The sequence below is a fragment of the Dreissena polymorpha genome, chromosome 11 (assembly GCF_020536995.1).
Source record: "Dreissena polymorpha isolate Duluth1 chromosome 11, UMN_Dpol_1.0, whole genome shotgun sequence".
In the NCBI taxonomy this organism is placed as follows: Eukaryota; Metazoa; Mollusca; class Bivalvia; order Myida; family Dreissenidae; genus Dreissena; species Dreissena polymorpha.
In genome coordinates this window covers 32,652,354-32,666,584 of record NC_068365.1, presented here as the reverse complement: position 1 = coordinate 32,666,584, position 14,231 = coordinate 32,652,354, and positions in this window count along the sequence as shown.

Below are 14,231 nucleotides of genomic sequence, written 5' to 3'. Positions count from 1 at the left end.
TACCACGGCGATGAGTTAACCAACAAAAACCTCTCCTCGGATAGCTAGTGACAATCGCCTGTTCATATATTCATTTTGAAGTCAATATTAAGGTATTTAGGCACCGTATCATCATGGGGAAATGACCGAAAGAGCACACCTGGCACAGGGTAATAGTTCCATTAATAATAATGCTATTCGCATAATCCAACACCTGACAGTGATCTATCCATGTACAACTATTGTATCTAAAAGTGATAATAAGTTTTAACATGGAAACATAGAAAAAATGGCAATGACAATAAAATAAGAAAAGTGATTGATAATTAATAAAAACATTGGTTATTTAATAAAAATAAATGAAGTGTTATTATTCGCAGACTATGTAATATGCTAAGTTACAATGAATCTATGGTATAGTAAAACAACATATGTTTTAACTTCTTTTCTTTCGAACAAAATATAATATACGAACGCACGGACGGTTGAAAGGAAAGACGACATTTTAATTCCAGTACCCAGCATACAGCTTTATTACCAACTATTACCAACTATTCAATTTACCATGCTAGTTATATCGCGCGGTAAATGTTAAAAAATATTATTGTGATTTTACTAATCTTATATTGTATTTTCTCTTCGTTTATTGGTAAAGTTGGTTTTATAATATTAATCCGTGTTTGAACACATTTTTCATTTGAATATGTTTATTTAATCGCATTTCCTTTCACCACATACCAACTGTTTGATTATCAAAACAACTGCAAATGGCCTACCTGTAAAATGCATTTTTACTGCAATTGGACAAATGTTCTTTTAATGATTTATGGTTTCCAAATAGCATACACATTTCATTTGGCTGTCCTCATCTATGTACGTGTAATATTGGCACTGTATTAAAGGGATCTTTTCACGCTTTGGTAAATTGACAAAATTGAAAAAAGTTGTTTCAGATTCGTAAGTTTTCGTTTTAGTTATGATATTTGTGAGGAAACAGTAATACTGAACATTAACCATGCTCTAATATAGCCATTATATGCATCTTTTGACGATTTTAAAACCTACAAATTATAAAGCGTTGCAACGCGAAACGATTGAATAATTTGGAGAGTTCTGCTTTTGTCGTTAAATTTTGTGAAACTACGAAGATTGCTTATATAAGGTATAAAATACGTCAAGCATGTGTACTCGGCGGAATAGCTCAGTAGGCTAGAGCGTTTTTACTTCAGGACTCTGGCAGGACTCCAGGGGTCACTGGTTCGAAACCTGCTCCGGGCAATGTTCTTTTCCTTTTTTTAATTTTTTTCTTGATTTTTTACTGGAGCTTTTACGATCCAATGTTTACATTTATCAATATAAAGCATTTAATGAATAAGTTTAAAAAATGCCAAAATCTGTGAAAAGGCCCCTTTAAAGTGGTGTTATTTATATGCATGTCTTATTTTGAATTATGGACTTTTTTCCATAGAGAGAGTTAATTCATATCAATGAACATATAAAAGTGTAACTATGAATTTTGGAGTAAAAATCAATAAGTTTCGGTGTTGAATTTGGATTGTATATTAGCGTAAGTGCACCGCTGGTCAACAGTCGTCAGCTTTGTAAAACAACACTACAAGTCGAATATATGTGTGTCTATGATCACTACAGTCAGCTAGTAAAGGTACCAATATTTTTAGGTTTGGTCTACTCTGAACGGAACATTTGTGTAGTGCTAACTCACTGGTGCAAGAGCTCAATGTCGTGCGGCCGATCCCCCGATTAATAATTATCTATTTTATCGTCTTTTGCTTGCCACGATACGTCAATGTGCGCAGGCAGAACTAGGTGTTTCACAACTGCGAATACAAAACCTTTTGTAAATCGCTCTTTACCCAGTCAAATTTTTTAAACTTTTAATTATGGCGATCTGGGTGCATTCCACACCTGTCTAGTCGTCTATGTCAACGTTTACCAACCATTTCTATTGCAAACGGCTGTGGAAATAGACGACTAGACGTGGGGAACTAAGGGGTTTTTTTTTGTATTTTCGCAAAAAACCTTCATCTGAAAATATTAGCGACCGGACATGGAAATCTAAATTGGTTTTCAATTTATCCAACCACAGTTATTTATGGGATTATTTTAATATATAACTGCTGTAGCCATAGATGATGAGGCGAGGAGAGTTATGGTGATGTTCATTAAGCATGTCGATTCTGCTACAGGCAGCCCGACGTGAATTATTATGGTAATATTTTAATAGACTGCCCGTGTGGCCACAGCAAACCATGTGAAACAATATAGTATTATTGATATCGAAAGTCGCTGTAACTTATACTATCATTTAAATACTTATAGTATCATTTATTTTGCTAATGATTCACGTGTGAATGTTTGTTATTAAAAGGTGTGTCTTTGTAGTACAAATAGTGGAAAGTAGTTCATCTACGAGAATGCATACGTTTGTTGAAAATGAAACATAAAATATACAATTAGAATGTATTACAGGAAAGTAGTTCTTTATATATACTTTACAATACACTGAATCTCTACAGTCACACAATTAAACATTACATAGTTATTCATTTTGTTAACTAGACTATAAGGCCCAAAACGATTGTGAAATGCTTATTTATTTAATCTAGCTGGCTGGCTGGCTGGCTGGCTGGCTGGCTGGCTGGCTGGCTGGCTGGCTGGCTGGCTGGCTGGCTGGCTGGCTGGCTGGCTGGCTGGCTGGCTGGCTGGATGGATGCATGGATGCATGGATGCATGGATGGATGGATGGATAGATGGATGGATGGATGGATGGATGGATGGATGGATGGATGGATGGATGGATGGATGGATGGATGGATGGATGGATGGATGGATATATATATATATATACATATATATATATATATATATATATATATATATATATATATATATATATATATATATATATATATATATATATATAACATTCCTACATTATTGATAATATATCACAAAACTGTTCATAATTCATGAGTTGTACGATTCTTAAACTGATAACTAAGCTGCACAGAAAATCAATCGTCACCACACCATGAATATATTCATACGTTGTATGCATATTTCTCGTAAAACGCTACGCAATTAGGATATGCACCCGTAACGACAATTATATTGTCTTATATTTCGTTGTATTTCTTCATAGACCCCGCTTAACAAAACAATAAGGTGTGTTCTATTTTGCACACGAACGAATTAAATTGGTTCTTCAATATTTCACTATTGTACCTTTAAATGTTTATTTAAAATATACTTTTTGAACACTGACAGTCAATGCGTAAAAGTTCATATGAATATTGCCAATTTTTTTTAATGGCAAAAATATTCAGTACAATCGCTCAAATCGTTGGATGAAGAGTTAATATCACTTTCTCGCCGAGACATCTTTTTGTTTGGGTAACTGACGTACTTCTATGAGAATCGAATTTGGCAAACAAACATTAAACCAACAAAACAGGTCCCAATGGAACGTAAAGCAGCGCACAGTAACGTATGAACAGGCATGGCATTAAGTATGAACTAACAAAATTGACATCAGTTTATCGCATTTGTTTATAAGCATGATCTTTTAAAAGGATCGGTTTGTTATTTTGCTCATAAGACCCGTATATATTGCAACCATTTGAAATTATGTTTATGGAATCGTATACCGTCATTTTATCTCTTCAGAAAGAATTGAAACATACCTAATTGGTGCGCGATTTTATTTCAAAGCAATCTACGTCTGCTCGAGGTGGATGTTAAGATTGTATATTTTGACTTATAATTAACATACAATCCAAAGCCTTTTGTAATTAATTACTTTATCTTTGTTTGAGTTGTATTTAATAAAGTGTACTGGTTATTAGTTTATAAGCACATTTCAGCAAACGTCTTACTCGTCAAATGCTGTAATACGCGCATGGGTTTTTAAAATAATATTCGTCATATTTAAAACACGTCTTTAATGGAAATCATAAACAAACTGCAGCTTAGATGAAATGGATAATACAAATTACCAAACAATAATAATAATAATAATTATAATAATAATAATTATAATAATAATATTAGTAATAATACTAATGACGATGATTATTATAATATGAATAATAACATACCTCCAAATGTTTTTCCTCAGACAAAACTACACATGCATTTCATTTCCCTCAGACAAAATTAACATGCAATTTGTGTCATTGTGAAATGTATATAGTATTTGCGTTGTTTATAACAAAACCAGGTTTGCGGTATGTACAGGTCATGCATGCGTGATTCCTTTAAATACCATTGACGAAATATGTTCCATAAATTACATCTGCAATTATTTTCAGAATACGAACTACATCATCTTTTACCAATAAGTTTGGTTAATTAGCAGATAAAAAGTAAACGGTATTTTTATAAGCAATTCTTTTGTTTATACGTGAATGCCCTTAAGTTATGGATACAAACATACGCTAGTTTTAAAATAAATACACAGCATAGTTTTTATTCCCTCCCTATTTATAGTATCGTTCTAATACCAACTGTTATATATTAATCGAATCGTATCATTTAAACGTTAACAGTAGAAATTAAAATGTTCATGGGAAAACAAATAGTATGTTCTTTTATTTGCAATGTCAGTTCACTGATTTGAACGTATTTTGTGAAATTAACACGACATATGTAAGTTTGTTTCCGCTTAAACACATGATATTTTATTGTAAAAAGATGTATTCGTGCTAAATCTAAATTAGAGTTGTGTATAATGTTTTGTTAATGCTAAATAAGGGTGTTTACGGTATCTCGTGCTCAAGCTACATTGTACAATAAATACACTCTAATATCATCGTTATGCAAAATAAATCAAACTTAAACGCCGTTTGTGTTGCAAGTAAACTAACAAACATACATGCATGTACAAACACACGCTTCCTAAATCAAACGAAATTTTGTAAAAGTTTGATTATCTGGCAAAAAGGGTTACATAGGCAAAAAATGTGTCTTTTTCTGTAATGCTCGTGACTATTAATTATCCCCGAATCTGACAATTCATAATAAACAGGAATTTTTTTATACATGCAATGCAATACGTAGAATTGATATAGTACTTTTGTTAGGAATAATTAATTGGAATTAAAGCTGTCACAATTCCACCTAGATTGTGTATCTTCATTAAAGCTATACACAGTTTGGAAATCAAAGTTTTGACAACAATTAACTAGTATTATTAATTATTTATTACTATAAAAATTAAATAGATTTAGATTTAGATAGGCTTAAGTACTTTAGTAGTTTATTGAAAACGTTTTAGCATTCATTTTGTTACAATCACATTTACATCACCGTTTAAAGCGGGTATATACGATCTTGTCAAATATTTATTAATTACTATAAAATGTGTAAAAAAAAACTTATTATATATACATTTCAAAATAAACTTAAATAAAAGTTAAGAAGAACATGTGTCGAAAAATGCGAAATTAGCCATATATTTCATTCTGAAATCGAAAAAGGCTGTACAGCCGAATTCGCCAACATGTATATAATGCATGTACGATGTGAATCTAAATTTAGTTTAACGGTTCATTTTAAATTCCTGCAGCGATATCGATTCATACGACACACGAACACTTACTAAAAAGACGAATGCATCGGTTATTGTAGGAAAATATGTACGAATTATCTTTGTCACATTCGGCTCGGGCGCTAATTTGTATTTGCTGCATTTTATGAAATTCGTCTAAAATGTATCATTTTTCTTGCATATTGTGTGTTATGATAACATACTTGTATCAATATATTACAATTCAACACATATAAAAATCGTATATACCCGCTTTAAGTGAGAAATCCCATTAAATTAATTACGATCTTAAGGCAACATTATATTAAAACATAACTTCGCGATTTTGTGAAAGACGTATTACGTTTTCGCAAGGTTGTTTGCAAAGTATATGACATGCATACCCTTGTCTTAGAATGTATTATTTAGAGAAAGATAAAGCTAGCATACGTCATTTGCATTTACAAAGGCAATCGCACAGCAAACCAATTGGGAAATAATGTATCTATTAACCATACAATGGTCCCTTTTGAATATAAACCAAAACAGCAAAAATAACATATACTATCACATCCAATGACAAAGATTTATTTGAAGTTCGTATTACTTATTATTAGTTGTAAATCTGGAAATGCAAAATCATAACTTGAAGAAATCGAAACATAGCATTTGTAAAGAATATTGTTTTTAACTATAGGCTAAGTATGAACACTTTTTCTCGCAAGTGTCTTTTCAATAAAGCGTAACAAGCTAATGTTTAATGCGATTGCGCGGAAGCCTGCTGTGTAAGATATTCAATAGTATGTCCAAAAGTCCAAAAGTGGGAACTACGCTATGATACTGTTGTTTTCTATAGTATTTTTACATCATCCTCTGATTATTGCTTAATCATTTAAATTCTAATAACGTTCGTCCGACAACATGCAACTGTATTTATACCGAGAAACAAGAACTGTATATGACATTGTCTTTCGCTCATATCCCATTCTAATATTGTATAACTGTTGTGTGAAATGTTATGTATTAAAATATTTATTACTTGGAATAAAAATGACTCACATAATAAAAACTACTTTTTGGCCAAATTAATTTTAGAGTGGTGTTTTCGTGAACCTCATTACTAAAGTTGTTTAATGTGTAAAAGTGCATTTAATTGAGATTTGTTTAAAAGACTAAGAAATCGAATTTGCAATAAAACGACTCTTAAATTTAATTGTATGGAGTTTTGAAATCTTATATAGGGACTTACTTTAAATAAGTATTATGTTCCCAAACATATCAAGAAATTTGAAAAACAAACACGAACAAATCAATCAAATATTTATACTTGGAGTGACTAAGTCAAATCCGGGATTGCGAAATAAATGTTTTAAAACATACATTTAAATATGAATGCCCCTACCATGTTATGGAAAAAAAGTCATTTCAATATGCGAAATTGTGTGTAAAAGTAGCTTCTTTGTAAGTCTGAATAGTATAAGAAGATTTCAACGAATATTGGTCATTATTCAAACAACACTTCAATCTACGTAATGCAATTTTAAACAGAATAGCATAAGAGTTATTTATTACGAGTTAAATCGGGTTTGGAGACTTTGGTTGTGAATGCTTTTGTAACGTTATGGCGAAATGTTTTTGTCGAGTACTTCTTTTTTGAATGTAATATAATATTTATGTTTTTAATGAGTATGTGCTTGTATATGGCATGTACAACTATAAGTGTAAATATGGTATGGGTAATACATTTTACATTGTATTGTGTACTGGGACTTGGTATAAACATATGTATCTTAAAACAAATATCGATTTTACTATTTAGCTTGATGAATTTAGTGTTCAAATTGTAAAAATGAACCCCATGCTTCAACATGTGTAAAATAAACACCACATGCATACTTGATATTACGGCCTTTAAATACATCAGTACACACACCATGCATCATTAACGATAGGTTGCGCAACATGTTATACTAGAAGTGGCGCGGCAGAGGCCGACGCGTATCTCCATGCCGCATAGATGTTAAATTAAAAGGCAATTCTGGGTGGGCAAGTCCTATGTTGGTGGGGCCCCGGGTGGATAATGTGGACACGGATGGTCGAGATAGACCGTGTTGTCATAAGAGATGTTCAGTATTAATTTGAAGTCAATTGGTGAATAAATGAAGAAGTTATGTTAAAACAAAATTTTAGGTGGGCGTGGTCTATGTGGGCGGTAATGTGGCCATGCATAGTTGGGATTGACCGTTTTGTCATAAGAGAGTTTCAGTATCAATTAGAGGTGAATCGGTGTAGAAATGAAGAAGTTATAGTAAAAGGCAATGTTTAGGTGGGTGTGGCCTATATTGCGGGACCATGGGGTGGGTAATGTGGACATGGATGGTCGAGATAGATCATGTTGTTATACGAGATGTTCAGTATTATTTTGAAGTCAATTGGTGAATAAATGAAGCAGTTATGTTAAAACAAAATTTTGGGCGGGCGTGGTCGGCCACTATCTCCTCCTGCACTATTCGCATTAGAACCTTGAAACTTACACCCATGGTAGCTATGAGCATATGTGTGACGGTGCACTATTTGGAATTTCGATGTGACCACTGGGTCAAATGTAAATAGCATGTGCGTCGCATGTTGATAGTAAAATGAGTGAAAATGTCCTAATCTTACCCCATTTTACCCCAATAACTTCTGACACAGGCGTCAGATCAAAATTCCAAATATTGCACCGTCGCACATATGCTCATAGCTACCATGTGTGCAAGTTTCAAGGTTCTAGTGCTAATAGTGTAGGAGAAGATAGTGGCAAGGACGGACGGACAGACAGCGGAGATAACCACAATATCCCCACGCTTTAAAAAGCGTGGGGATAATTAATACTATCCTTAGTAATATATCTAAGGCACATTGTGACAAAGAGGAGATTACTTGTGTACAAGAGCACCTCTGTCATTTACTATAAAGTGTTTTCCAATATCACCCTTTACAAAACTGGCTTCTTAAGTGTCTTTATGCATTTGCCTTTGAGTGGCACGTTGGTTTATTTGCGAACCGGGAACCTTCATATTGAGTTTCGCCGAGCTGTAGTATGAAACAAAATTGGAACAAAATGATATATGATTAATTTAATAAGCAGTAACAACCGTCTGTGTGTGAAAAAAATGAATAGATCATTGCATGTCAAATGATATATTTCCCGTATCGGATTCAATACTCAAGGCTAATTTACTAATGGTATAACTTAAAACCTGGTCGACACATTGATGTTAGATTTGCAAATTGAAATAATAACGATGCTCTTGTAAAAAAATAGATATATTGTAAATGCCTGATTATAAAATAATCATTATAATTAGCAAAATACAATCCGGCATAAGTTGTCTAAATTAAGATATTACTGATACCACAAATATAAAGAATGTTCTTTAAAGCCATACGCTTTTAGCGATACACGTATGTTATCATCATTTGAAACTAATTGTATTATGCTATTATAACAAAATTTAGTTTTCAAATCATTAACGTTGATAGTTTATGTAACGTTTGACCATTGATGCTTTCCAGTCATCAAATGGGCAAGCTACATTGACTCGACGTATTTTCATATAGATAGGGTTGTCATCTACAATTAAATGGATGTCCATGCTCATTTTAAAGTTATGCAACTTGTCCAAAACATTCAGTGAGCGGTTTATTACAATAGCGCTATTAACGACTTAAGAGTTAATTGAATGTGTTTGAATATTTTATGTCTGTTTTCTTCGTTGAAGCCTGATTATCTACTAATTATAGTTTATCCAGAATCCGAACCGCCGTATTTCAAAAACGCCGGGACAAAGAAACAAAGTAACACAGTAACACCAAACAAAGAACGCTTAATTGACTCTGGCAAGGTAAATTTATAAAATTAAAACGTACGTATAGTTTTTTGACGTTACGTTTTCATCTGGACTTAACGTAGCGTATCGTTGTAAAATTTGTTGTAAGTTATTCATTTTTACAGTTAATAACTATCTTTCCGTGGTATATGTTTGAAAGACAATAACCATCGCCAAGTGACATGGTATATGATATTAACAGTTTATTTAAGTCAGAAACTTTCAGCTAGCCACTCGTGGTTTAACTTGTAAAAAGACCCGACTGTACATGGATCTTAATAAATATAACCGGTCTATTATCTTTCATTTTAATTTCGCTCTTTGCATGAAAACTAGACGTGTAATTTGGTTAATGTAAACATACATTTAATAGCATGAAGCTCCTTGCGTTTTGTATTTAGTACTCAGTTTGTAGACGTGTTCAGAGCAGCATTTAGTACGTACATTATTTGGAGAAAGAAGCCGAACGCAGTAAGCGTCTTAGGCCCATTAATGTTTTATTACGAAGATTTAATTCTACTTTAATAGTTATTGCACTGACCCTAAACTAAGACAGTATACAAAATGGAGATGAAATAAGTGACGAACTTTAACGAATTACATGTGCATGAAAAACATCGAAGCTTAACTAATTGTAAAAAACATTATTTTCAAGCAGCAACTAAGTTACACTAATTCAATATGTGTGTTTACTTTAAATACATTTTCTAAATACCGTTTCTTTTTGGACCGATTCTTACCAATTTTTATTTTTTAAAGTATACACATTTAGTGTATTATGTTGTGTTGTTTAATGGTTTCTCGTCACGAAATTTTAATTATACTGACGTTGTAGCGAGATTTTCCTAATTGTTCTTGAAGAATGATTTTCCGGACTGTATTTCAATTTAATCACTACATTGAGTTCATTAATAACACAACACTTTATTAATATTTAGATCTTTATTTATTTTTACTTTCGACACAAGTTTCATTATATTCCAAAATAAGCAGTATTTACTTTTACACGTAATATTTAGCTGGTCGAAAAGCAACTATAATCCACAATGAGAAATTGTTTCGATGTTACTTCTTTTAAGCCTAAATTCTAACTACAATTTTGTCCACAATCACAAAACAGACCCACACTTATCAACATTCACAACATAAAACAGCCCGTAAATGTCACCTCTCTCACAACAGAGCACATTTAATCTAAAACAAACAAACCCTCTCTCTCGAACAATAACATATATCAGATCCAGCATCCAAGGTATAATTAATCGCAGTTCGCGACAGACGTCATGTTTTATTATTTATATCCCTAAGATGTTTATATAAATCACCAATTATTTGATTTAAGATTATATTGTTATATCTTCAATTGTTGTGTTTTTACTTAAAAGCACAAAATATATATGTTTTGTATGCAATAAAAAAAATAACGCTCTTTTCATTCTCTTAAACTGAATGCATAAAATCTTGGTTTATTTACCACACATTTGAAAGCGAATGACTGGCATGTGTGTTCATACATTTATTTTCAAACAATGTGTATGCTGAAAATGCTAGTTAACTGGGCAATTAAAATGATGATATTAATACCATGAATAAAAAGCTTAAATTTTAAAGCTTCTATTTAACAACTTACCGATACAGCCGATAAAAAATACAATATAATGGTGCCTCATGTTTACTCCAAAGCGAATCATGTATTTATCCATAATCCGTCACTGTTTATAATACCCGTTCGAATGCGGTTTACAAGAGAACATGTAATAATTGGACTTAAATTCAATGCGTTTTTTGTAAGATTTACTAAGCCCAACCACTTACGTTTATATCAATATATTTTTTTGTGTGTGGTCATATATGTTCTGCCATGAATTTTTATTATTTTTGATTCATTTGGTACATTAAACCAATCCACTGCACTTAAACAGACGTGCACTATGGTAAAATTATAATGCAACATAAATTGAAATTTTATGTTCTGCTCAAAGATTGGAAAGTTTAAAGGAGGTAACACAATGTTATGATTGAATTTATTGAAGTGTATAGGTCTTAACTAAACCTGATTATAACTCAAATTATTTGAATGCATTTGAGCTATCAACACATTTTATAATACCATTTGTACTTAAGATTTTTTTTTCAAACCCCACCAATAGAAAACAGCAAGATTCGATATATCATTATTCAATCAATATCTGTATTGAGTGGGTTAATGATTAACTTAAAATAAACCGAACTTGATTGGTACAGCAAAGAAAGAAATCACACCAAACCATAAACATGTGCCCAAATGATGACTTATTTTTACACTTGCATGCAAATCTGTCGAATATTTAAATATATTTAAGACGATTGCAATGGTAAGTCACATCTTAAAACAAACTGGTTCAAATATTGATAAGGTATGGCTTTTTGCATGTGTCTCATTATTGAATAATATAATCATATTAAATGCATGTCGGTTTGTTTTAAACTATCTATTAACTGCTTGCTAACCCGCTGTTACTATACCTCAAAGGAAGTCGGGAGCACGTTATATGACAGTCCAAATAGCATGATAAGCGCATAAACATAGCACACAAGCACAATCGCTTCGTTGCTATTTGTATCAATCTTCCTTTTAAACATGGTTTGTATTTGTCTCATTGGATGTAATTTAAATGGGCATCGAATACTGCAACAACTGATAATATATGTAAATGATTAAATTTTTAAAATAGTTATTGTAAGATATAATAAAACAATATTTGCTTTCAATTCAATATATAAGTGTCACTATATTACGTGTGGCATAGTTTGCTGATTTTACCGAATTGTCGAATATTGTTAAGAAATATGTTGAACTATTTATTTTCGATGCCATTTCTGTGTATGACTATACAGTCGTGAGTTCGACACATTATTCGATTTTAAAATTTCTGACCATATTTTGATTGTGTTCAATAAATATTTCAGTTTGTATTAAACTTACTGTCTGAAAAGTATACAACTGTCAAAATGAAGAACATTTAATATCATACAATATCACTTAAAGAAAAATGTAGGTTGTTTGAAGGCATACGCTTTATAAACGAGTGTTTAAGTATACGCGTATGAACTGTTTAGGGGCATCGCGTGTAGTCCGAGTTATTTATAAAAATGTTGTTATAAGTCTTCCTTGGTATTTTCTTTGAAAACTCGATTCTAAAAATGCAAATGAAAAAAAAAAACACACACACACGATATTTTTGCAATTGTTCATTCGACAGCCTGTTATTGCTATCGTATTACTTTTGTATTTGAAAACGCGTAGTTTTAACAAACTTTCGATCAAATATTGTCGACTAGTTTGATTCGGGACGCGTTTAAATTAGAGCTAATTTACACAAAGCGGGGCAAACATAATGTGTTCTCTTCCACTAAATATATCGTACATATGTTTTGCCGCTTTGGGTTCGCGATTCAATTATTTTTGCTTCATTCGATCACATTCGCATAAATAAATTACAGTCACAGTAACAAAATCATTAATAGAGCTTTCGAAGATTCTGCGTTTAATGGCAAAAATAATGTTTAAATCATTTTCATATATTCTTTGAATACTTCTTAAATTTGCAGTAAATAAAATATTATGATAATATCATGTTCATACAGCGATTAAACGTCTTGGACGAAATTTTTGCAGAACGCTTGTTTTTCAATCTTGAAATGCAGATCCAATCCAAACCGTATCGCATTATTTTTACGATATTCCCGCTTCCTCTCGTTGAAATAGGGTTTTAGTTATGCTAGTGGAAATGCTTGTCAAAAAATGGGGTTTTGTTTACAAACCGCATTTCTATGACTTATTAAGTTTTAAAACAGTTAAAACTAAAAGTGGCGAGGCAGAGGCCGACGCGTATCCCCACGCCGCTAATATGTTATATGAAAACTTAAGAGACAATTTTGGATGGGCAAGGCCTATGTTGGTGGGGCCCCGGTTGGGTAATGTGGACAAGGATGGTCGAGATAGACCGTGTTGTCATAAAAGATTTTCAGTATTAATTTGAAGTCAATTGGTGAATAAATGAAGAAGTTGTGTTAAAACAAAATTTTGGGCGAGGCGCTCCAGGGTTTGTAATGGGGCCATGCATAGTTCAGATTGACTGTATTGTCATAAGAGAAGTTCAGTATTAATTAGAAGTGAATCGGTGTAGAAATGAAGAAGTTATAACAAAGGCAACTTTTTGTGGGTGTGGCCTATGTGGGCGGGGCCCAGGGGTGAGTAATGTGGACATGGATGGTCGAGATAGACCGTGTTGTCATAAGAGATGTTCAGTATAAATTTGAAGTCAATTGGTGAATAAATGAAGAAGCTATGTTAAAACAAAATTGTTGGTTGGGCGTGGTCGGCTACTCTTTCCTCCTACACTATTAGCACTACATCCTTGAAACTTACACACATGGTAGCTATGAGCATATGTGCGACGGTGCATTATTTGGAACTTTGATCTGACCCCTGGGTCAAAAGTTATTTCTATGTGCGTCGCATGTTGTTGGTAAAATGAGTTTGTTAACCTATTTTACCCATTTATTTCCCCATAACCTTTGACCCAGTGGCCAGATCATAATTCCAAATAGTGCACCGTCGCACATATGCCCACAGCTACCATGTGTGTAAGTTTCAAGGTTCTAGTGCTTATAGTGTAGGAGGAGATAGTGTTCAGAACAGACGGACAGAAAGTGGCGATCAATACAATATTTTTATATCGCTTTTAAAAGCGTGGGGATAACAAAAGCATGCGCTTTCGATAGAAAGAAATGTTGGTAACCTTGCAGGGCATAGGTTATTCGTTTATTTTACACTCCTATATGCATAA